Below are 24,648 nucleotides of genomic sequence, written 5' to 3' on the forward strand. Positions count from 1 at the left end.
TGAAGAGCTGGAAAAAAGGAAAGTAAGAAAAAAAATCCTAATTAAGTTTTATAAATAAATGTTAAATCCCAGCTGCTCCACCTCAGGCTGTGATTTTGTCAGATCTCATGAGCTAAGCAGGTTGAACTTGGTGAGTAATTAGATAGGAGACCTCTGAGGAAAACCCAGGGTGCTGTATGTGGTGGCATTGAAGATTCAGTAGCTGCCGCTGTTCCTTTTCAGCAAGTGTTAAATCATTGCTTATGTTGTTCTTTCTTCAGTCAGTCCATCGGTGGCTATTAAACACGACAAGCCTGTACAAAACCTCTGTTTCAGATAACCTTTACACTGTTTATTGCCAGAAGGTAGGAGGATGTTCTTCTGAAAGGACCACTTTGTACACGTACTCTTTAACCATCTGCTAGTAGCCAAGGATAGGAAAGTAGATGGACTATACATTGGAGACAGAGCACTGGACCTTTGATCAGTTCCAGCATGGCATTCATATGCTTTTTTAATAGCTAGAATTTTTTTGTGTATTGAGCACTTGAACAAACACTGTTGTCTTCTTCAAGATGGTGCTTTTTTGCTGTTGAATAAAATACACGTGTGTGCTTATTTTAAACATCTATACTTACCTTATTTACAGTAATGACCAACTGCCCTAATGTGACCATGATACAATATGCTGTACATTTATGTAGCAAAGTAAAAAAAAAAAGCATTCCATAGTTAAGTGTTAACCTAAAAGAGCTTGGGAGTCCTTACTAATACTGTGAGATTTAGAGAGCGCAGAGGTGTCAATTTTAAATATTTATGTTTTGTTCTTTCACACTACGAATGTTTCATTCATGAGTGTGGTGCATCTTCCACTTACGTTGTTTCATATATTAACAGGTATAGAAAAAAACCCACTGATGAATAATGAAGTTACCAGTTACATGTGCACTGAGAAAATTAATCATTTGCACTATCTGGATTATCCTTAAGGTTTGCTTTGGGAAGAATAATTTGAGATAACAGTTTCCTGGTCTGTATAAGTCAGGAATGTACTCATGCTTTAGTGAGTTGAACACTGGATCAAAGCTTGACAGGTTGTCCTCTTATATGGCTGTTTCTTTGAGTTGATCCTGTTTGTTTACAAGAAACTGCAAAACCCTGCTTCCCTGAACAAGGCAATGGAGTATTCTTTCACCGCTTGCTCCAAGCCACTGTCAGCCCACTACCCCAAAGGCTTTCTCCTTTTATAAGCTTTTCTCAAGGCTTCAGGGGAAAATTCAAAAGATACCTACCTACATTGCCTCTTATTTTTTCCTACACTTGCTGGAGAGGGGATGTGTATGTGTTGGGGAGGTTACAGACCCCTAAATCTTTGCATAGAAGTTGGGCACTAAAAACTTTTTCTCCTGTATAGGAATGCCTCTTTGATTTAGTAGGTCTTTGGGGTATTTGAATGATAACTAGATATACCGGTTTCAGCTCCCAAGCATAAATAATTCTTATGAACACCTTAAAGGAAGATATTCCTCTGAAAATGTAGGGTGGGAATTCTGTAAGTTAATTAATAACGATATGTATATTTATATCTGAGATTTATCACTTTAATAATAGCATGTATATTTACATCTGAGATTTATCACTCTGCCACACAGCTTTGTTATTGCGCCCAATGGCTGGTCAGAATTTGGGGGTTTGTAGACTGTTCCCACTAGAAGGAGGAACTGTTAATAGAGATTGATCTTTTTTCAGTGCAGTCCTGTTTCTAAAAAGCAATATTAAAAAAAAATCCCGTTTCCTGGAGTATAGCAGAAATTATACATATTGAAAAAGCTTCTTTTTTTCGGGGATTCAACCCATGTCAGTCTGTGATAGCAGTTCAAAACCTGTCTAGGTTTTCTCATAAGTACCTATTCTTTCACAGTAATTTGACATGAGGTCCTTCTACATATTGCCTGTGTCTGCATGTTTACGTTTGTCCTACATACACAGCACCTATTTGTTTCATTTGTATTTATTTCCTGCTTACAAAGAGCAAAACCACTCCACCCACTTCATTCACATTCTGAGCTGGCTCTTTCAAGCTTTTGTTTTGTACAGAGACATGTAATTGTATTTGGGGTTTAGAGAGTATGGTCATTCCAGCTACTTGTTTCTGCGAAGGAGCATTATGACTTCTTACATCTATCTTAAATGAAGAGGGACAGCTATACCCAAGAGTGGCAATGAGGTTTACCTGACCTATAATTTTACAGCATTATAAACCACATTTCATCTGAAACTTCAGGGCTAACAAAACAATGAAGGCCTTGGTTCAGCATTGCGGTGTAGCGAGTTTTCCTTCCAGTGACCTCATGTCTGTTCCTCCAGAAGCTGGAAATGCATTGAGGTCCTGAAGGGTAAGTCTGCAACACCCTTTACTCTCTGGCTAATTGCACAGCTCCAGGAGGATGTTCAGAGATGGTGTACTGTAGACACCAGCCCTATCTGCAACTTACCCTAGCTGCGTATAATTTTGGACTGTTTTCAGGGTGAGAGAACTACAAAAGCAATTTTACTTTTAGTTACAGTCCACTCTGAGTCTGCAGAAGGTACTAGCAATTCAGAGTAATGTCTTTTTTTGGATCATCTTATTCCTTGCTGTGACAGTTCATCCACCCTTCCTATTTTCTCTTCTCTTTCTTCAGTTCACTGCCTCTGGTGACAAAATTTAGAGCAGTGCAATGGATATATGAGTGCGGGTATTTAAAATCAAGGGCAACTTTTAGAATCAGAAATAGAGCGTATGGCAAAGTGTTTCAGCTTCAAAAATCATCTACACTTGTTTGGAATGCCCTCAGTAACCCTTCAGGAACGACAGAATTGCCCCATCTTTGGAAAATAAATTTGTCATCTTTCAACACCGTTGATGTCCTCTCAGTAACTTGTGTTTATCGCTTTACTGTTAATAAGGTTTTTCTAACAGTCCTTATGACTTCAGTGAGAAAAAGTCCTTTCATGATAATTAAGATGTCAGGAATTACAATATTCAATTACTAACTAAACATGAGAGAAGATGCACTTCTCTGGAGTCTTTCAAAGGTTGGTACTGTGTTGAATACCAGATGCTGCCTGTGTCACGCCCTGAGGTTTCATATGATAAAGTTCCTGTAAGTTTTATGCAGATTGAAATCCACATTTGTCCAGATAATCTCAATTTGTTATAAAGCTGCAAAGAAAAGGTCTTTGGAGAATGAGGAAATATTGAGTCAAATTCACTCTTAATGAATGCTAGTGACTTGAGCACAGAAAGGTAATCTGCCCCATTATTTGTCAGATGTTTAATTCACTTAAAAATTAATCTAAAATCAAGGGAGAAGACACCCTTTATGCCTTGAGTTTTAGTCTGTGCTTCAAACTGAAACAAATCATGCTAATTCAACTGAAACCACAGTTTCTGTGTAGTGGCCAGAATTAGTCGTAAATCAGACCAACTTCATGAACCTGAGTGGATGAAGAATTGTGATCAGACTTTGAGTATTAAGCCTTGAATCAAGCAAATGTCATATGGCCTTCAGGCCAGGGATATTTCACATAGCTGTACTACTATCATTTGCTTTTACCTTTACTAAATCAGGATTGATCCTATCATAAAATATTCCTTCTTCAATATAATTCATTTTCTAGAAAAAAAATCTCAAAAATGTCTATGTTTATATTTTATAGTTTATATTTTATATAAGCTACTATAATTAGGAATTTAATGTCAAATATAGTGAAGCTTCAGAGAAAATTCAGTAAATTAAATCCTAGCCCTGATGAAGGAACTAGCAGAATTTCTTTGATTTTTGTGTGATCGAGATTTCCTCTATCAAAGACATGGACCAAGACTAAATGTCTAGATCTGACAGCACTGAAACTTGAAGTGATCTACAACATGAACACACATATTGCTTGAAATCTTTCCAATGAATCTATGTCTATATAAATTCAGATGTTCAGTAGTGGAACTATGCATCCATATGTAATAAATCTGTCCATCTTTTAATACCAATGAGGCATCAGCAAGGTTGTTAATCATTTAGTAGAGAAACATAAAGTTGTCCTTCAGTACATAAAAACAGTATAAGAAATCCAGGCTTTGAAATTTTGAATACTTTTATAGGTACGTAGCTCTACACGAGACACTGAGATGACTCATGAATAAAATTGAGTTCTGTGATAAGGAATCTGGAAAATTTCCAAAAATACTCAGAAGAAACAAGTGAAAAGCATTGAAAATAGGTCTTTCCCCCCCGCCACAGTGATTTTTCTCTGCATCATAGTTCTAAGCCATTTGTAAGTGGAAATCTAGCGCAGCAGATAGACTGGACTTTCACCAGGCTAGCCATATATGGTTTTTGCCTCTATCCTTTTAATTATACTGTACCTTTATCCCTCTATTGCAAAACATGACACATCATCCACCATCTCCTTTAATACCTTTGCTTTTTCCACAGTTTAATGCTAGCCGCCTGGAAGCAGGTGTCTGTATATGAGCAGCTATTTAAATGGAAGAGATGAAAACTAGTACCAACACTGTGAAGAAGATAAGGACCTGCAAAAGGAAGAGGGCTTATGTTGAAAATATATCAACGAATAACATGGTATTTGCTAGATTTTTAAAGAATCAGTCTTATTATTTCAGTATCTCTTAATAATTTCACTAGTAATCTTAGAAAAAAAGAAAAAGTTAAATTTACTGTTGATTCCCAACTTGTCAACAGCACACACAAGATATTGGAGCCAAGAAACGGTGTTATATTATAGTATAACAAAATTCAATATTATGCACTAAAGCCTAAGAAAAACTTTTGGTATAATCTGGTAGTTTGAGAGTCAAAAGTTGTACAGCAGGAGAAAAATTTGTTCTTAGTACTGAGCACAGGACAAGCTATAAGCTATCAACATGTAAGAGAGTAAGGCCAATCCCATCTTTATCAGTGTTCAAAAGGAGATGAGAGACTTAATGCTATTATGCACATGACGATTAAGAGTTTACTAAAACACCATTTATAAAACTTTGTGTTTAAGACAGAGTAAGTCACTGTAATAGGTCATAGATGTCATCAAGGAAATACAGAACTTGTTTTATGAAATGAGATTAAAAGAGGATCTGGATCAATTAAATAAAAACTGAGTGCTGTATATAAATACATCAAATGGTGAACTGAAGAGAATAACTCTTAAGAACATCATTGAGAGAGAAACAAATGAGACAATGTCACATCAGAGGAGTGATGGTCAGGGACTGTAGGAAGAGTGAAAAAGATTTTAAGATGAACCACTGGATTACAGAAGGTATTAGATAATATAGTCTGCTGAAAAGCAAAGAGTTTTGGATTGGTGATTCAGAGGTTTTACTCGAGTTCCATGATTTTCTTTGTTTTCCTGCTAAAACTTTCAATTCTGACAAACTGATTTTTTTTTAATAAAAACTAGATAGTGCAGTTCCATCTAATATTATATAATTATGTTGGAACACCACTACTAAGTGCAGTGAAGTAATACAGTGGCTATAGGCAGAAGCAGTCAGAAAACAATGAAGAAAATTAAAACCACATAAGAAGCAGACACCAAAATTAAAAGAAAACTTCATTTCATCAGAATACTAATCCAGGACACACACTTTTAAACATAAAGTCAGAAACAGCTCTCTCTGACAAATCTCTGTCAAACTTAATTGGCCTGTGACAAATATTGGGATGACTTTGCTTAATTTAAAAATCCAAAATTGGCTTTATGTGTGCTCTTATCCTACAGTAAGAATGGCTTGCAATACTAAGGACTCTTAGAATTCACAACTGTGATGGAAATGTGAAAATTTTAATAAAGAGGGCAATTAAGATTTTTCTCTGCAGAAGGCAAACAACTATTACTTAAAACAGAAAATTCAGCTGTAATTCTCAAGTATTATTGTGCCAAATGTGTAGTCAAAATGCAAGCATTCAAGTGTTAAACGTAGAGATTTTAGTCCTGCTATAAGTGCAAACCACAGTGCAACCTCAGCTGTAGAGTTACAAGTAATTACCCTTTTGTATACAAGTAACACAAAATCTACAGCGTAACAGGGAAGAAAAAATAACAATAACGTATCATGTAAATTAAATTTTCCCACAAAAGTGCTCTACGTTTTAATTTTAATTTCTTCCTCCTTACACAGCTTTAATCTTCCTTGCCTATGATTATCTAACTAAGGGCTTGTGCCAATTTGGGGGATCTCTCTATGTAAACCTTATGAATTCTGTTTGATGCTTGGGAATCTCTATATATAGCTATGTCAGGTTGAAAGTTCTTTGCTAATCTAAAATACACAAGAGGTGACAGGTGAAATTTTTGCCCCTGGCACACGATCAATAAAGAACTGTTAAACCTTGATAATAGCCTTTTCAAATACAGCCCCTTGAAGCTTGATAATGCTACCAGGTAGGCAAACCTGGTTTTATAGATGAGGTGAGGAGGTAATAAATAGGTGATAAATCATCTGTTCTACACAAATTTCATCGCCTGATAAGGGAGCTACCTGATCAAGAAGATAAGCACACGTGTCTCTTGCTTGGTGTTGTAGATGAAATGCATCTGGTACTAAGTATTGGAGAGGGATGGTGGACTTGCAGGACTTCTACCTATATTTAGAGTGGAAAATAAAGGCAGAAGAATGCAAAGGGGCTCCTGCCTTTAGCATCTGTTCTGAAACCCTTAAAATCTGAGTGGTCGCTTACCCCTGCTGTGAAGAAACTCCAAGTTCGGCGTACTGCAAGTTTAAAGAAACGGTATTTGAAGAAATCAGCACTGGCCCTCGGAAGAGAGGGCAGTAAAGCCCCGAGCCACGATCGGCGCCCGAGGTCTGGAGAAGGAGCCGGTGTTGCTGCTCCAGCAGAGCAAAGCGAGCTCACATGCACACCAGTGGTGCCTTGCATGGAGGAGCCTGGCTCTAGCAACTGGCAAGTGGCCGAAGAGTTGTTTTTACTAAGGCCGGGGGTGGGGGGGGGGGTGGGGTGGTTGGACACTTTTGTGCAAATGATCCCTGTCCTGTTAATGTGATCGCAGCCACACGGATGCTCAGTGGCCCTCCCGCCGTCAGGGATGCTGGCAGTGCCCGGCTCATCCCCTCCGTGCCGGGCAGCTCGGCGCTCTGGGGCCCCTCTCCAGGGCCGAGGCAGCGGGAACACAAGCGAGGGGTGCACCTCCCCACGGCGGCCCGTCTCCCGCTGAGCTGGGGGGAATCCCCCCGGCGTCCTGCTGAGCGGGGACCGCAAACCGCTTCGCGGCGCGGAGCCTTTCCAACTTGCCACGGTTACTTCGCCCCGCGCGGACCGCTGCCCGCCGGGGTCTGGGGCGAGGGCACGGCGGCCACGGCGCTGAGGGAGCGCCCCTTGAGCCCCAACCGTTCCCGGGCGGGAGGGGGGACATCGCCCAGTCACCTGCCCAGGGGAGCACCCCTCCCTCCCTCCCTCAGCCCTGGCGGGGCACGGGCAGCTCGGCGCAGCCTCCCACCCGCTCCGCGCCGGCGGCGGGGACGCTCCCGAGCGCCCTGCCTCTCGCCGGCTCCCCTCACGCCTGCCTCCTCCGCTGGTCACCGGGGCTGATGAATTAATCATGATGTGGCTGCTGTTAATGCATTTATGTGGAGCGGGCTGTGCCACCGGCTCCAGGCGTAGCGCGGCGGGGTGAGGGGGCGCGGAGAGCGCCGGCACCTCCGGCACCTCCGCTCCGCTCCTCTCCGCCCCGGCGCGGAGCCGCCGCCAGCCGCGCGGGGCCGAGGCCGCGGCCGCAGCGCTCTCCATGGCTCCGGAGGAGGTAACGGGAGCCGCGGCTCGCTCCCCCTTCCCCCGGCAGTCAGGGAAGGGGGCCGGGCCGGCGGGTGCGGGGAGTGGAGGGGGCTCGGCGGCGCTGGCGGGGCAGTTTTAACTTGCCGGGGTGGGGGGGGGAGGAGGGGAGACGCTGGTGGTAGCGCGGGGGGGGTTCGCCCGCGTCCCCGAGGTTCCCCGCAGATCCCGCCCGTGGTTCACAAATCGCTTCCTCGGCGTAACTGCGCGGGAGCCGGGCTCCCTCCGCGCGCCGCTGGCGCTGTCGGAGCCGCTGTGGCGACAGCAGCGGCCCCCTCGCTCCCGCCCTCCGTCGCTCGCGCCGTCCCTCCGCCGCGCTGCGGGTCGCGCGCCCCGCGCGAGGCAGTCACGGCTGGCGAGCCGTTGGCGGCGTCCGCCCCGCTCGCGCGGGACTGAGGAGGACTTGCTAATTAACGTACAGACGGGGGAGCGATCTCCGAAGGAAGGGAAAAAATACCCCGTTGCACCTGCCCCGCCGAGACCCGCCGTCTGAATCTGGAGGAGAGCTATAAATCATGTAAAGTGTTCGCGGTGGAGTCGGCTTCTGAGAGCTGTAGGATTATGTATCCAAATGCTGAATTTATATTTCCCACTAGGAAAAGACTGAAACTCAGGTCAGATATAAACCACCTCATTTCATTTAAAACGAAACTGTAGTTATTTATTGTCATTCCAGAGGGGATTTTTCTTCTCTCCTGATTAAACAGAAAGTACTATTAGAGCATGTAGTAATGATTTACACGTTAGAGCCTGAAATCTCTTGCGGAGTTGGAAGCGGTTGACGATATAAGGATAATGCTTCAGAATCACATACTTCTTATTATTTTTGCTACACATGGAAAGACTGAGAATAACCAAGCTGTTAAATTTTACTTTCAGTTTTTAGTCTGTGCAAAACCGTATTTTCTGAGGTGCTGAATGGAGAAAACTTAGACTAGGGAGACTGCAACTTCCATTGAAAAGGTTTACTTTCTCTACTGCAGCATCTAAAACCTGTGTGATGCCTGCTTTGATTATTTCCATCCTTTGAAAAAATACCTTTAAAATATGATAAGCTACTTCCAAGAATTTCACTTACTGCCTCTAAGGCAATACTGTAGTAGTTCTTGGCACTTGCCTGTTAAATGAGCTGAACTGGGGAGAACCACTGCTCAGTAAGATGTTTGTGTTTAGGGATATTTATTCCTGTGGCAGGTATTTCTTCATAAAATAGGAAATGAGGGGTTTAGGCTGATAAGATCATGGTTTCATACTGTAGAAATTATTAATAATTTAGTTTTATGACATCAGTGAATTTCATGTATTTGGCTCATTTTGTCGCTGGCAAAACTAGACCGAGGTTTGACATTTCAGATGGAGCTAATTTAGATTGGGGTTAATTGCTTTAGTAGCCTAACATATTTTTGATACTACTGCAAATGGCAAATTAAGTTATTTTGTTCCAGTTATGTAAAAATATTGCCTTCTGATTAAAAAGCTGCTGAGTTATATATGGAGCCTGTACATTGCATTAAGTCATGTCATTAGAATGAAGGAATTGAGGCATTTGTGTTCTTCACCAGCACATGTGACTTTCAAGTTTCCTAAGTTGTGAGCTTATTGTAAAAGTGTGTGTATGCGTGTGGCGAAAGAGGGCTATACTCGTAAAACAAGCTAATAATAACCCAGAAATCTGTGAGGTAAGTGAGAACATATGAGCTGGGCTAACCACTCAGTATGCTTACTTTGAAAACAAGGCATGTATGCAGTCATTTTCATATCACTGTTCTACAGCAACAAAATAAGGGAGCCAAAAATAAGCACAAGCTGGAAATAAAAAGACAAAAATTTGAAAGGAGACCAGTCAGAGGGGAAGAAACATTCTGAAATGGAGTCTTTTTGTCAAATCCAAGACTGCATGTCATTGTTGAACTAAATCATACTCTCATACACCAGTTTATGACATTTAAGGTGGAAGCCTTGGTCTAGTCTATAACCAACCAATTAAAAACGATTCTGTTGTTGAGGATTTGGTTTATCAGAGAAAAAGAGATGGTAGAGGTCAAATGACATTCGGTAAAGGTGGACTTCATCATTGACCTTGGAACAGGAGAGCAATTTTTCTTCTCTGATTCATCTGTCTCTAACTGGAAATGTTATCATGAACAACAGTCCCCAAAGTGGCCGAAATATACTAAGTGGTGGACATTTATTGGTCTGAGCTAGCACTTTAATAGAAATACGTTTTCTGTGTAACTGCATTGTTCTGGCCAGTGCTTTGGCTATGTAGGTTAAACGTGGATAACACAGAAGTTCTGAAAAATTATGAGTTTGAAAAAATTTCTGTCATTGCTTAAGTTTCAATCCCGTGTACATTTTAAGTGAAATTTATGTTTGGATGCCAAAGTGTGGATCAAGTTACATTGCAAAAATATTTGCTTCTTTTCTAATCTAAAATGAAAAATCATTTGGCAGCCAGAAGGATGTAGAGAAGTGCGTTTACAGTCACCAGACTTCGTTGTGCATACAATAATGAGTTGATTGTGTTTGGTACAGTGGACTTGATACAGTGCCTTGGTGACTTCAGTGAATGACAGACCCACCTAACTTTTCAACATTCACAAGAGGTTGAGCATGCTTTTCGTATCATGAAGCCGCATAGCTTGGGAAGGAGCTGAATGGAGGAGTTAGATGTCTGCAACGTTGCTTAATGTTCTCTTAATGCTATACAAATAACTATGTGGCAACTGGTCCGTGTCTGTAGTCATGTGAATATGCCCTCTCTATTTTCTGTAGCTGTTTTTGAATGACCCACTACCATAAGAGAACTTTTGAACAGGTTGTTCAATAATTAACGTAAAAGTAGCATGTTACGAGGGGTGTGGGTAGCTGTATGTCCTAACAGAAGCTTATGTGCAGTTTTCGGATAGCAACACCAATATAGAAAGGATAGTGCCAGCATTTGAGCCATATATGCACTGAGTACAATCAAATTCCCTTTTCGGCTGTTTGTATAGTAAGCAGGAATCCATTAAACTGGCAAGGAGGGCAAATATTTAATGAAGACCTAAAGAGGCAATATCATTTCAGTATGTTTGCAATGTACTGCTCTGTTTAGTTGCTGATTAAATCTTTTGATCTCAAGGAGAGCTTCTAGTCATCTTCTTTGATGCAATATTCTATAAAAACATGTAAGCTCAAGGGGTAGGGGTTTAAGTCTTAAGACTCTCTTCTCTTCAAGATAAAAAAATTGCATGTAGTCCTCTCAAAGCCCCAGTTGAACTTTAGTGGGAATAGTGGGAACAAGAAGCCTAGGAAGGGGGGGAGCAGAACAGGGACCAGTACTTCACCGTAGCAATGCAGGGCTGAAGAAAAGGCCTGAGTTAGGCAACGTTCTTATCTAATCCCAGTCATAAAGTCACTACAGTCTATCTTAAAGCCAGTTAAGTACTTTGCCCGGTTGCTTTTTCTGGAAAGACATTTCAAAACCTCTCTCCTAATGCTTAGAACATTCTTTGAACTTCCAGCCTAAATATATTCTTTGATTCCTAATTTTTAATATCTCAGTATTGTTATTTAAAACCAACTCATTCCTTGGGGTGTAGCTCTCGATAAATTATAACTGTTCATCATGTGCCTTCCTCAGCTTTTATGTGCTAGGATCAAACATGCAGAGCAAGCACCTTTTAGCCTGCTTAGTTAAACAGAATACATAGGAAGACACAGAGCCTAGTAACTTGATTCTCCTGAATTCTGAACATACAAAGTATGTGATGCAGGTGAGGTATGTGAAGTGTTTCCTCAAAGTCTTGAATAATAGTGCTAATACTCCACCTGGTCTACTGAAAATACTTCATCAGATATCAGTGAAGGTCAAGTTTGTTTTACAGTATCCTGTGTTGGATTAATCTTCTTGCAGTAAACTAGACATGGGTGTGTGATTTCTCTTTTTCTGTTGCTCTCGGGTTATAAGACACCATGTAATCACAGAAAGTCTGCTATTTGTAATCATGGGTCTTTGAAAAGTTGCTATATGTTTTCCCATTTCTAATATGCCTATCCCAATGGTCCTCCAGTTTCGTCTGTAAGTTAGCAAGAGCCTCCCCTGTATCAAGAATGCTTCCTGTAACCAGTTCTTATTAAAACACCTCTACTTTTTGCCAGGTTCACAGACCTGAAATAAAATTAATCCACAGAAGGCTTTTAAATAAGTCCACTCAATATGTCACCATTAGTCAGTTTTATATCCACTTTATTTTTCTGTTACGCCCTATCTTTTCCAACTCAGTAAATAATTGCTTAGTGATACCGTATCAAATTCTTTACTGAAATCTGAAGCGATTTGACTCTGGATTTCCTTTGCCTTAATATTTGCTTTTAAAAGTTAACTTGTTTGTTCTAGACTAATGTGTCTTTTTAAAGTTATGTTGAAATTATCCTGATTTTTTTTACATTGTCCTCCTTATTGTTAATTACTTTTTAATTGAAAAAAAAAAAACCCCAGCTTTTCAAACACTGAAGTCAGGATAACAATTGCCTAGGTCACTTGCTTCTCTTTTCTTACACCTAAGCACCATGTTCTCTACTCTCCAAAATACTCTCCACTTGATCTAGCTTTTTTTTTGCTACTCAGTGTTTAAAAGAAGTGGTACCCTACAGATTTCTGCTGATGATACTAGGGCCTTTGTAAATTCCCTACCCTGTGACCAACCTGTTAGTAATCCAGGGAGGAATAATTTAATAGCTCAAAAGCCATTGTGCCTTAGTCATTGAGAACAGGGGACTGATCCAAACACTTTTTTTTGTAATACTTTAACAATTTCCTAGTTCAGCTTTGTGTCCCTGCTACTACTTTCTTTCCCCATTCCCCCCTTGCAATTACTGTCCGTTCCGTTCAGCTGCTCAGATGGTGTTCTCTTGAGACTTAACAAAAAAACAGGATAGAGGTGGAATATAGTGGGATTTTCATGATGGCATGGGCAACGCTTGAAAATTGAGTCTCTGAGTTACTACTGAAAATGTACTATAGAAGTGGAAAGTAGTAACTGTGACTGCATAACTTAAAATTTACTTAGGTCAGTCTGTTATTTAACAGAATAACCTATGTTTTTGATGAGTAAATTTGTTGAAATTATTTAAAGATATTGTAATTCTTTAGCTATCACTTTAGGCAGACAGCTAGTTCATGTGGATCCACAGAAGAAAACTATGTCTTGTTGCTGAAAGGGTTTTGAAACCCTTTTCTCAGTTTTATGTCCAAGTTTCCTAGACCTTGAAAGTGAAGGCTCTCTCCAGGGTTCTGTCTCTTTCTTTCTTTTGTAGACCTTTCTTGCTCCTATTTTCAATCCAGTCCTTACTTCTACTTGCAACTGCGAAACAAGTGCCAGTACCAGAGCTTTAGCAGTCTTCCTGCTGCCCACAGAGTTTTGAATGGAAACTATGGAATTGATCAGAATTTCTTGCTAATGTTGCTGCAGGACTGCACCTCCATCTGTAGCCTCAAAAAGCCATTACCCTTTCATGCACATTTAGAATTCTGGCTTTTCTAATTATTAATGTAAGAATCTATTCTGTTCAAATATTGAAGAAATTTCTATAGGGAAAAAATGCATTTAAGCCTCCTTGGTTAAAACTAACAAATAGATTAAGAAGTTTTTAAGCCTTGAGCAGGTAGGTAAGCCCTTCATATTAATGAAACAGATGTTTAACTGAAATGTGAAGTAAGTGGAAAAGCTACTAAAGGGACATACGTGCTGCAATGGCTTGAATAACTTGAGCTGAAATAAGGATATGGGTACATTTCATTAATCGAGTTGAAGTGTAGTTTGGAAAAAACTATTTTTTAAATGTTTAATTTTTAAAAATAGAAATAGTATTTTGCATTAATCTTTTATTGCAGTTTGATATTGCAATTGCAACTTTTTTAAACCTTTCACTAGTGTTGATTTTGCTTAATCCCCAAAGTGTAACAAGATTTCCATAGAAATATGATGGTATAGTATTACTCTTGTGTCATGCTTAAAACTTTTAATTGCAGATAAGAAAGCAGAGTATGTCATGTAAGCGATACATTGAAAATTCAGGATAAGATGTTAATGTTATCATGCTAAATAGCAGTAGTTTGCCTTTATATATGTAATGGAGCTACTTACACAAAAAATCAAATGGATCTATAAGCACAGAATCGGAGAAGGTGGAGAGGACCCCTGGAGATCATGTAGTCTGATCCCCCTGCTCAGAGGAGGGTCACCTAGAGCATGTTGCCAAGGGCTATCTCCAGTTGGGTTTTGAATACCTCCAAGGATGGATGCTTTACAGCCTTGTTAAGCAACCTGTTTCAGTGCTGGACAACCCACACGTGAAAAAATGTTTTTTCTTGTGTTCAGATGGAATTTCCCGTATTTCTGGTTATGCCTTCTGCCTCTTGACCTTTCACTGGATGCGACTGAGAAGAGTCTGTCTGTGTCTTCTATCGTTCCTGCCATCAGGTATTTACATATACTGATAAGATCCCTCCTGAGCCTCCTCCAGGCTAAACGACCCCTGCTCCTCCAGTCTCTCTTCATGTTGCAGATACTTCAATCCCCGTATCATCTCTGCGGCCCTCTAGTGGATGCACACCAGTATGTCCATGTCTTTCTTGTACTGGGGAGCCCAGAACTGGATACAGTACCCCAGATGTGACTTCATTGGTGCTGAGGGAAAGGATCACCTCTCTCAGCCTGCTGGCAGTGTTTTTCCTAATGCAGCTCAGGAGGGTGTTGGCCTTCATTGCCACAAGGGCACTTTGCTAGCTTATGTTCAACTTCTTGTCCAGCAGGACCGCCCACGTCCTTTTCTGCACAGTTGCTTTCTGTCTGGTTGGTCCCTAGCCTTTTACTAGTGCACAGGCTTATTCTGCTCTGGGTGAGGAACATGCATTTCCTTTTGCTGAACTTCATTTCTCCGGCCTGTTGATGTCCCTCTGAATGGCAGCACAACTACTCCCAGTTTCATATGGTCTGCCAATTTGCTGAGGGTGCATCCAGTCCTGTTATTCAGGTCATTAATGAAAATGTTAAACAGCATTGGCCCCAGTATCAACCCTTTGGGGTGAGCCATTAGTAACTGCCTCCAGCTGAATTTTGTGGCACTGATCGCAATCCTCTGAGCCCAGCAGTTCTACCAGTTTTCATCTCATCTCACTTCCATACTTCATCAGTAATAATGTAGATTGCTACTGCTGTGTGGCCAAGATACTTAACAGGTAAAAATATCTTTTCACCATCTTTCCTTGTTCTGATTTAATAGCACTGGCATATGTGTGTACACTCACACTAACTGACAGTTGTCCTTTTGGCTATGTTTTTGTGGATGAGTGTGAACTACCCATACCATGTGTTTGACACAGGGAAGATAGTGTTATTTTGTATGTCACAGAGGCACTGCTTTTTTTTTTTCATTAAATTTGTTTCCCCTCCTCATTTTTAAGGGAGAAGGACCCTCTGGGCTTGATATAGTTATGGAGATTTTGAAATGTGTCGTCTTGTAATTGGTTGTGAAATAGGGGTGAATTAATCAGGCTATGGCTGAAGTTCATGAAGCCCAAATGGCCTTTCATTCAGCTGAAGCAATTGTGTATCTTATGTTAGAAAAATCCAAGGGCTTTTAAATATATGCTTGCTTCAGATGGCAAAAAAGCTTGAGGAAAATTTGCACCTGTAGTCCACATTTCCACTTGCTAGGCCACACTCACCTGCGTTGCCAGCAGCAGCAAGCAGAAACTGGACTACCCTCATTGTAAACAAAGCTTAAGATTTCTAGGGTGATACTGAGTGCTATTTTTAAGCTTGTTCGAGGATCAAGCTGTTTTGTCTGAGGAAAATTTATTCAATATTGCTTGAACAGAGTTTTCTGTTGGCTTAGCAAGTCACTCATGCATTTGCTTTTAGCTAAAAAGCTGTATTTTCTTTGTGTCTGTGTGCACAGAAGAGCGAGGAAAGGGAACCATCTCATGAAATTAAGGCTTTCCATTTACAGAATACTGCAAAAGGTAGTACTTAAAATACTGAAACTGCAGATTCTCTTTTTTTCTCCTCCTTGAAAGGAAGATATGGTGTTGTAGGGACACAGTGATTAACTAACTATACTTTCAACTTAGTACCTTGACACTGATTTCAAGAAGCAATCTAGTCTTTGCAGTTTGGTTCTGAATTCACATCCTGTAGGAACTCCATTAAAAAAACAGGAGAATTTTACTTCTCTGTATGATGCTGAGGCATCTCAGGATGCCTCCAGAATTCGGAGAGAAATGGCTCTTGGCATCTAAACTGCAGTGAACAGGTGGGAGTCGAAAAAGTGTTAATGGGCACCTGTGCAAGTACGCAGCTCTAGCCTTTACTTTTATCTCCAAAATCAATACAAATGCATATGCTGATCATCTGAATTTCAGAAAAATAATTGCTTTGTTTTTTCTTGTTGTTGTCTAAAATTTCCTGTTAATGCGGTACATCTGTTCAAGTTGGAAAGGCAGAGCAAATCCTCTTCAACTGGTGCTATAAACGGTGCAGATATAGTTATTAGGTATAATGTTACACATTACCTGCAGAACAATGAAGAAAGTTATTTAATCTTTTTTCCCTACTATGATTCTTCAGAGTGCTAACCAATCTCTTTGTGTATTACATTTAAGTCTCTGCAAGTAAAGTCTTACCTTCTTGTCATCTAAAAAGTGTTTAAAGGGGAAAAAAAAGATGCCTAATCAAACTTTGTATAAACTGCAAATAGAAGACTTTCCTTTTTTTGCAGGGATGGACCACAGAATATGTGTTCTAAGATTGTATTTATTTACAATAGGATCTTAGTGAATATCCTAAAAAAATTAAAAACCCAGAAGCAAGTTAATAAAGAGATAGCTTGTGTTGATAAATGGCAAAATATCAGTAAGTAGATATACTGTTCTTTAGACACTAGTGAATAAAGTAATCCAACTATCGAGTGTCACTTTTTAGTTTCTGGATGGACAGAAACTGGGCTACTTACCCTGGCCATAATTTAGCATTTATATAGTGCTTACTTGGTACAAAACTCTTTATAGATATTACTGATCTTCATTATGCCCTCTGAAGGAGGTAGCTCATCTTCTGTAAATGAACGGTATAAGGCCATTAGACCTAGAAATCTGATAGGAGTTTGAATTCTGGTATAAATTTGTTTGGAGCATATAAAGGGCAGACTATATCCCTTAGTATCCAAAATCAGCTTTTACAAGATATGCTTTCATTTTTAAGGAACAAACATACAGGATTTCATTCTGAACACTTGAATAACATCGTGTCTCTTTGATAATGGAGTCTAGTCAGATGTAGTTTGTCCTGAATTAATGTGTTGGCTACTATACAGAACAATTTTTTAAATGTTCATGCAGAATAGATCTTTAATTTACAAAGATTATGTTGGATTTAGCTTCCATTTTTATGGAAAGGTGGTTACACATGGAAAGAAGGAGCTTGTCTTTCCTCTTCTCCACCCTCCTTGGTTGACAGACTTTCCCTCCAGCAATCAGTTGACAGCAATCAGTTTGAGGATTATTTCTGAAAGGAAAAGGTTTACAGCTTTACTTCAACAGTAAGATAAAAATAAAGTAGCTGACATCTATTTCCTTGGCTTAACTAGTTAAAATCATAGCCATAAAAATGCCATATTACTCAACTAAGCTGCTCTGTGCATTTTATACAGTAAGCAGACCTTATTTAATGACAGGCAGTCAAGCCTTGCAAACAGTAGTTTGTAACACAAAATACAAAAAGTTAAATTTTGACTGGAACATCAGAATTTATTTATTGTTTCTAGATAAACTAATTCTTTAAAATAAGCCTTACACAGATATTGTAATGAAATATTTTATCTTGTGACCTTGTCATATATGAAGGAAACATAGATAATTCTCAGGATTAAAAAGTTCATGTCTTATAACAGCCAGATTCTCAAACATCTTCCAGACTTGCCTCACATGAATTCCCACACTGCTGTGTTTCCCATTGTAACATTTATAAAGAAAAGTACTGTCAAGTTTAAGATGGAAGATCATTTGCAGTTGTCAACTTTGACACTTTGTAGTGATAGATTCCTAAGATGCAGTCTGAAAATAAGCACTTAAGACTTTTTTTTTTTTGTAGGTTGCAACAGTTGGACGTCTTTTAGACCTAGTCCCCGAACATCAGGTTCTGTCAGTCTCAGAAAGATCCATCTCTGCTTCCTTTGTACCACATGCTACCTTTAGTTTATTCTGTAAATAAATAGCTTAATTTAGTGAGATGGTGTTTTGTTGGGTTTTTAAAAATCTGATTACTTAATTTACAAAATTTCATTTAACTTTGATTTTGTGCTATACTATTAAATGTTGAGCCTTCCAGTAGTATTGGTAACCTGTGCATCACTGATTTTCTGGCTGTGATATTTTTCCCTCCCGTCCTGTAGTAGATTAATGAAATATCCCTACAATGCATAGACTCTTTTGTGCTTCTAGGGTTTTCTAAATTCAAAATCTGACATGTGCACTGAAGAATGAAGAAAAAGAAAAGGCTTGTTATTTTCATACTCTAGTGCATTTTTATCTTAGTTCCAAGTTTCTGGATCCTAAAGTAAGATCCATGCCTGTACGCTGCAAAAAGTCCTGAGAGATTAGGCCTCTTTACCAGGTTAGAGATATGAATGTTTTTGTTGTTTTCACCTTTTTTTTCATCTCCCCTCAACAAAATCATGGAAGCTTAAGACACTTGTTTCAATGTTTGATGGCTGGCTTTTTATGCTTGTACTTTATCTCCCGTATCCTGATGACAAAAATAGTGCCAGTGATAGAAAACAGAAATTCAAAAACTAAATTTATCTTGAAAAGAGGACTGTTATGATAATTACGTATGGAGTTTTAGAAAACAGGAGTAATATAAATCTTTGCTAAAGAGTCATTTCTCAAAGTCAGGTAATCAGGTATTCAGAAAAGAGCGTTGTATCTCTTTTCTTTTGAATCCTTGTGTGGTCATATGCACATTGTACTTTAATACTCCAAGGGATTGTTCTACTTTGCTTCTATAATGAAGCAGTTTCCTTTAATCAAATGGAAGCCAATAGAAATACACAAGCATTGAACATAGCTCTGTATTGCCCTCTGGGACATATTTAAATTGTGCCAGCTCGCACTAGAAGGAAATGCTGTTAAAGCATTTTGGGTTGTTTTATTTTGTTTCTGTAGAAACTCTAATATTCAGTGTGTAAAGTTTTCATTTAAAAAAATCAGATAATATATACTGATTAAGATAATTAAATGTTCAGCCAATTGTAGAATAACACTACACATGTTTTAACATGTTGTTTCTGTGCAAGCTGATCATATTATTTTACACTGTTGATGGAGAAATGTGGGCTGCTCTGCTGTTTCTAATTTACTTTTTGTGATCCGAGGGTATTCTTATTTACTAAAAGGAAATAATAATTTGCATATATATATGTGAGGAAGGAAATAACTGTTTAGATCTTAAACTGCAAGTGTTTGTTTCGATGGAGAGGATTTTGCATTTATCTGTAAAAGATTCCTTGCTAAAAAGATTCAGAGAAAGATTGTTAGGATTGCAGAGCAATTTTTAAATTATGCATCTAAAAATACCAATTGTCTCTGCATATAGCTTATTATATGTGCATTAGTATTTTGACAGAGTCTCTGCCTCTGCAGTCATGTGTTGTTGATCCTGGTCCCATGAAATGTGTTCATTGTGCACAGTTAACAAGAGCAACAGCTACTTCATAATTTTTCAGTTGTAGATTTTAATAAGGATAATAAGATTATAACAATGTGTATTTTTACAGTCTTATTATAATCTTAGTTTTTTTAACACATGGAGCAGCCAAAGCATAGACAGTGAGTTGTTAATAGGAATCCTTGGAGGAGACTCAGATTTAAGTTTCTTTTTGGTAGCTATCGAATGAGAGGTGTTCAGTATAACTTTTCACTGAATAGCATGCCTCATGTACATTGGATTAAATCTACTGCAGTGTGTAATTAAGATGAGCTTGTTTTTACCACTTTAAAAAGTACTTACATAAGACATGAAGGAATTTTGGATATCACTGTAGGGTTGGTCAGAAACTTTTGGAGGGAATGTATCTGTTGACACACTACTTCAGCTTAGTATTTAATGAGAAACTATTTGTTCTGTCTAATAGAATTAGTGTCTTTCCTACGCTTAACTGACTTTAAGGGAACTGCAGGTCCCAGGAATCCTAGTTGTAAGGCCGAGCTTACCACGTTGCCAGAGCTTGGGGAAAACTTATTTCTCCTTCTCCAAATTCTGTAAGAAATTTTGCTTCTTAAGTGAAATAATTTCTTGTACTACTGAAGCTTCAGAATTCCTCAGAACATGAATTTTACCCTCTAGTTAGCAAAGTATCTAAGTATAAAATACCTTCATTTTGATCTCTTAATGTCTAACATTCTAATTTTGATGCTGAGTAAAGACCTACTTAGCTTTAGTACCATCTTGTTTAATGCGGGATGGCTCTGAAAAGTTAATATTGAATATTGTGTTCTAATTTGTAAGGTCAAAAGGAAAACATTGTGCCTATTTGAAGTTTTATAAATTGGTCCCTTTTTATTTAATATCAAGGGAATGAGTTTAGGAAGGCAGAGTCAGGTGGGAAGGGCTATAAATGGTTTTCCCCCAAAAGACCTAGATAATCCTTTCTAAGGCCCATTCAGTGTTATTCAGACAGGTATGGCAGAAGAAGGTCCCACCCACCTCTTTGCTGATGATAAGGTTTTTCTTCCTCACTTTAATATATAATGCGACTATTTTTTTAGAAGGCGCTTTATTCTCTCTGTTGAAGAGGGAGGAACTTCAGTGTAATTTAGTCACAGTTTCTTTTTAGTTACAGTTTTTACATTTCTTAAGAGTTCTGATTTCTTGTTCTTTTGTCTCTTTCCTGTTGTCTGTTGTTAAATGTAATCACTATCTAATGCAGACTTCTTTTTATGCATTCTATTTGCAGATTTTTTTTCCCTTTAAGTCTGTGGTTCCCTTGTCACATATTTATGCTTTCTTTTTCTGGCTTCTCTGGGATTTTTTTGTGGGGTTTTTATTTTGGTGGTGGTTTGGGGTTTTATTATTATTTTATTTTCCTCACACTTCCTTTCCAGTTCTGTGTTTGCTCTCTGCTTCTCATTCTTCACCATCTCCCAGATATGGTTTTTGTGAGTTCTGAAATTAAACCTCAAACCCTGTTGAACTGCAGGTTTTGATTAGTGCTGCTTGGGATGGAATTCTTTTCTGAAATATTTCTCAATAGATGACACCAGTTTGTCAAAACTCTACCTGTTCACCTGTATTTTGACAAAATCAATAATTCACTGGTTCAGGTGCACACCTGGTGTTTGGATTGCAGTAAATTAGGCAGGATCAGTGGTTTGTCTTGCCACATTTTGCTTATGCATTGCACTGGGTAAATATATCTCTTTTTTTCCCCCTCCTTTTCTGTTTAAAGTTGAGAAACCAGTCTTTCTTATGAAGCAGCAGAAACTGTCTGTAGAGTAGATCACTGTGTTTCTTGGTGAACAAATCTTTGGCTGACCAACTTTAGATGTAAATGAACTTTGGATTTGGGATATTTTTGTCACAACTTAAAGTAAAATATTTTGGAAATAACTGGGTGCCAAACATATAGATGCCTGTAGTTCAATTTTTTCTGAAGGGATCTTCAGTATGTTATCATTCACTTCTGTGTAGTAGCTACTGGCTGTGACAGTGAGTGGACATACAATTCATAGCACAGCATATGCACGCATAGGACTCATTCAGGATTTGAAACCTGGGTTGTCTCCTACATGCTTTTGAATCCACATCTTCTACCTGCTGGGAGAGTGTCCACGCTGTTAGTTCATAGAACATTTTGTAGTAGAATGTTGGATTTGGACCTTTACACTGAAACTGTTCTATTATTTTAAATATTAATGAGATGGAGAAAGCAGCCACAGTGCCCATACCCCTCCCCTGAAGAAGTGGACTGTGTCTCAGAGCTTCCTGTCTTTAAGGGCAGTTGCCTCAGAGACAATTTCACTTTGATCTTTGGTTAGTTAATCAACGCCTGCAAAGTGAAATAGTTTCACAAAATGAGTGAGAAATGGGCCTTGTTTTCCTGATTTGCCTCCAGCATCTGGAAATGGATGCGCAGGTATAGTGGAAGGTTTATGTTCAGATCCCTCCAGGCAATGCAATTGTTCCTGGTTTCTCACTGATTCCTGAGTGCCTCCTCTGACAGCTGGAGAATGGTGACATTGGAATTGCCCAAAAAGCAAGGAGAGCTGTGTTACTGTGTGCCAAAAGCATCCAAGAGAGAGGCTGTGTTGTGTCTGGTTCCTGTGGGTTCCTTGGGCAAATGGGGTTGCAATGGGAGAGCTGGAAATTATCTAACTTGCTGTAGTGTGCTGTTTGGGGAAAAGACCTGGGAAATATTTGGATGGCAGTAAAGCTATCTATTTAGTAGAGTATGCTTGAGTGAAGTAAAGAAGTAGAGATTTGAATGCCCTACAGCACTACTACCAGCACAGTCTCAGAACTGGCTGGTGACTTTGGATTCTCTCAGTTTTGTGCTACCAAATGGTATTTTTAAAAAAAAAAAATCCTTTATGGACAACTGATATTTAATGTTTCTGAGAGTTAGATTGACTTTAAAGGAGTCAGTTTTTCAAATTCTGGCTTCATGCTTAAAGAATCTAGTCCTATATATTTATGTACTTTAATAGATGTTCACGATGCTTCTTTTTATAGGCTCGCTTACAAGTAAACAGAACAAACTGCTTTACTCTAATGATGTTTTTCCTCTGGTTTTTCACTGAAGGCAGGTAATAGACCTTCTTTACATTAGTAATTGAAACACAGTGGTTTTTAACTGACAGATTTCACCAGACACTTTAGCATGGGTACTTGCAAACATAACATTAGTTCTGCTACAATCCATAGAGCTGTATGTTGTTGAAGTTACAGTTGCTTCAATTGAACTTGCATTGAGTACTTTTGAGAGGGGTGTTTGTTTAATATTCGAATACATTCTGTATATTCAATTAATAGGTAAATGGGACAAAGATTTTTTTAAAAAAAAAAAGCCCATAGCATATCAGATTTTGAAAAGGACCTCAGCAGAAGGAAAAGCGATGTATTGTAATGTGGTTTTTTCAGATTAAGAATGTATTAAGGAACTGGCATAAGGAAAACTTTTAATTACTTTTAGGTGATATTTAGATTGTGGTATTGAAAGAAAGGCTTCCAACTTTGCGGATTATGCTAAATTGAGAGAAACAATACAGTCACATTTTGTACAAAAGAATGCAGATTAGTTAAGTATTCAGGCTAATAACTGTCAGAGGTAGTTAAATGCAGATGTGTAGTATTACTCTGAGGGAAGATTAAAATGGAGGGCATCTACTGAATGGAAAAATCTTGGAGCGTGCTGACCAGTGGAGGGATAGAAGGACCTGTTAGAAGAATACCTGGTGTATAACGTGCTGTATAAAGCTGTACTGTAGCTAGGGAGAAAGAAAAGGGTGAGTTATGTACATAAATAATTTGAAGTTATAGAAGTGTGTTAACTTGTATACACATGGGGTCATTCCAAGTTAAACTGAACTAAACATTTTTATTTAAATCAATCAATAGGTACATAACACTACTTGCTTGTCTCCATTCAGTGTATTTCACTGAATGGCCATTTTATTTCTTAAGAAATATGTGTACACGTGCATCAATATATTTTAGATTTAATTTGGTTTAATATTCCTGAATTTTCTTATATTGATGTGACCTCAGATCCTATCTGGCAAATTAAGGTGCACTCTGTGTGCTTGTCTGAGAATAGTTACTTCGTGTGCTCGTCGTAGATTCACATTATCTCCCAGTGAAAATGCAAACAGTTTAAAAATACTGCTATACCTTCTTGCCAAATATCAGGCTTAACCTGCTGCATGTGAAACTCTTATTTTGAAAAGGATAGTAGAGAGTAAATAGAAGATAATAAAAAAATTTATGTATTCTTCTTTCGGGGGGGTGGGGGGGGGGGTGGAGCAAAGAATATGAAACACATTGAACGACAGGGTGGAAAGATGTCTGTGTTTTAATAGAGCCCAGGTAAGAGGAATGCCTGGGTTTAATCCGGTGATAAATTAGGTTCTATCCTACTCTCATAGTCTGTGTTTATTTGACTTGTTGTTATGTGGTAATCTAGTTTCTTCATATGACACCAGCATAAAAGAGGACTGTCTTTGCCTGCAGAGCCCAGTGTCATCCATTTTCCTGCCCACCTCTTACAGACCAAAACGTGGTTGTACATTGTGCTCCATTTCTAAGTATGGCATTCTTTGCCCTTCATCAGATTCTGTATTTGGTGCTGAGAACACAAGAATTGAGAGTCTGTTTTGCATCTACGGGTCTTGACTTTATTAGTGAATCAAAAAGATGGGGCTCAGATTGGCTGTCAGTGAAAAAGCTGAGCTTTCTGCTGTGATTATTCAAGTTGACCAGCAGCTATGTGTGGTAGGGCTCAACTGTAGAGCCTTGTTATGGAAAGCTAGTGTTTTATCATCCAGATCATTGGTGTCTGAAATCCATCTGCAGCCATGTGGGGACAGATAGGTGAGGTTAGAAATTAACAGTCCCTAGCAGTGATAGCCAATTCCTGGAGAAAAACATAGATGCTGTAAGAAATAACATGATAATGCTATAGTGCTGATGTTGAACCAGCATTAGAAGTCAGGGAAGGACAGAACCTTGGCCAAAGTCTAGCTGAAATATATGCTGGCTGCCTACCCTGACTCTCTTACTTTGAG

The 24,648-nt window shown here is 39.0% G+C and overlaps 1 protein-coding gene across 6 annotated transcripts in view; it reads left to right on the top strand.

Annotated features, from left to right (window-relative positions):
- The first annotated feature begins 6,989 nt into the window (after nucleotides 1–6,989).
- The window catches only part of LOC104044777 (heparan sulfate glucosamine 3-O-sulfotransferase 1), a 102,297-nt gene continuing 84,638 nt past the window's right edge, over nucleotides 6,990–24,648 (top strand). For 2 of the 6 annotated variants that reach the window (XM_064463871.1, XM_064463868.1), the window contains exon 1: nucleotides 7,934–8,437. The gene's annotated coding sequence lies outside the window, so the exon portion shown is untranslated. Of the gene's footprint in view, nucleotides 7,795–7,929; nucleotides 8,438–23,862; nucleotides 23,951–24,648 lie in introns of those variants that run through there. The other 4 variants (XM_064463869.1, XR_010374973.1, XM_064463870.1 and 1 more) reach the window with 4 other exon arrangements.

The sequence above is a fragment of the Phalacrocorax carbo genome, chromosome 12, assembly GCF_963921805.1.
Source record: "Phalacrocorax carbo chromosome 12, bPhaCar2.1, whole genome shotgun sequence".
NCBI classification, from domain to species: Eukaryota; Metazoa; Chordata; class Aves; order Suliformes; family Phalacrocoracidae; genus Phalacrocorax; species Phalacrocorax carbo.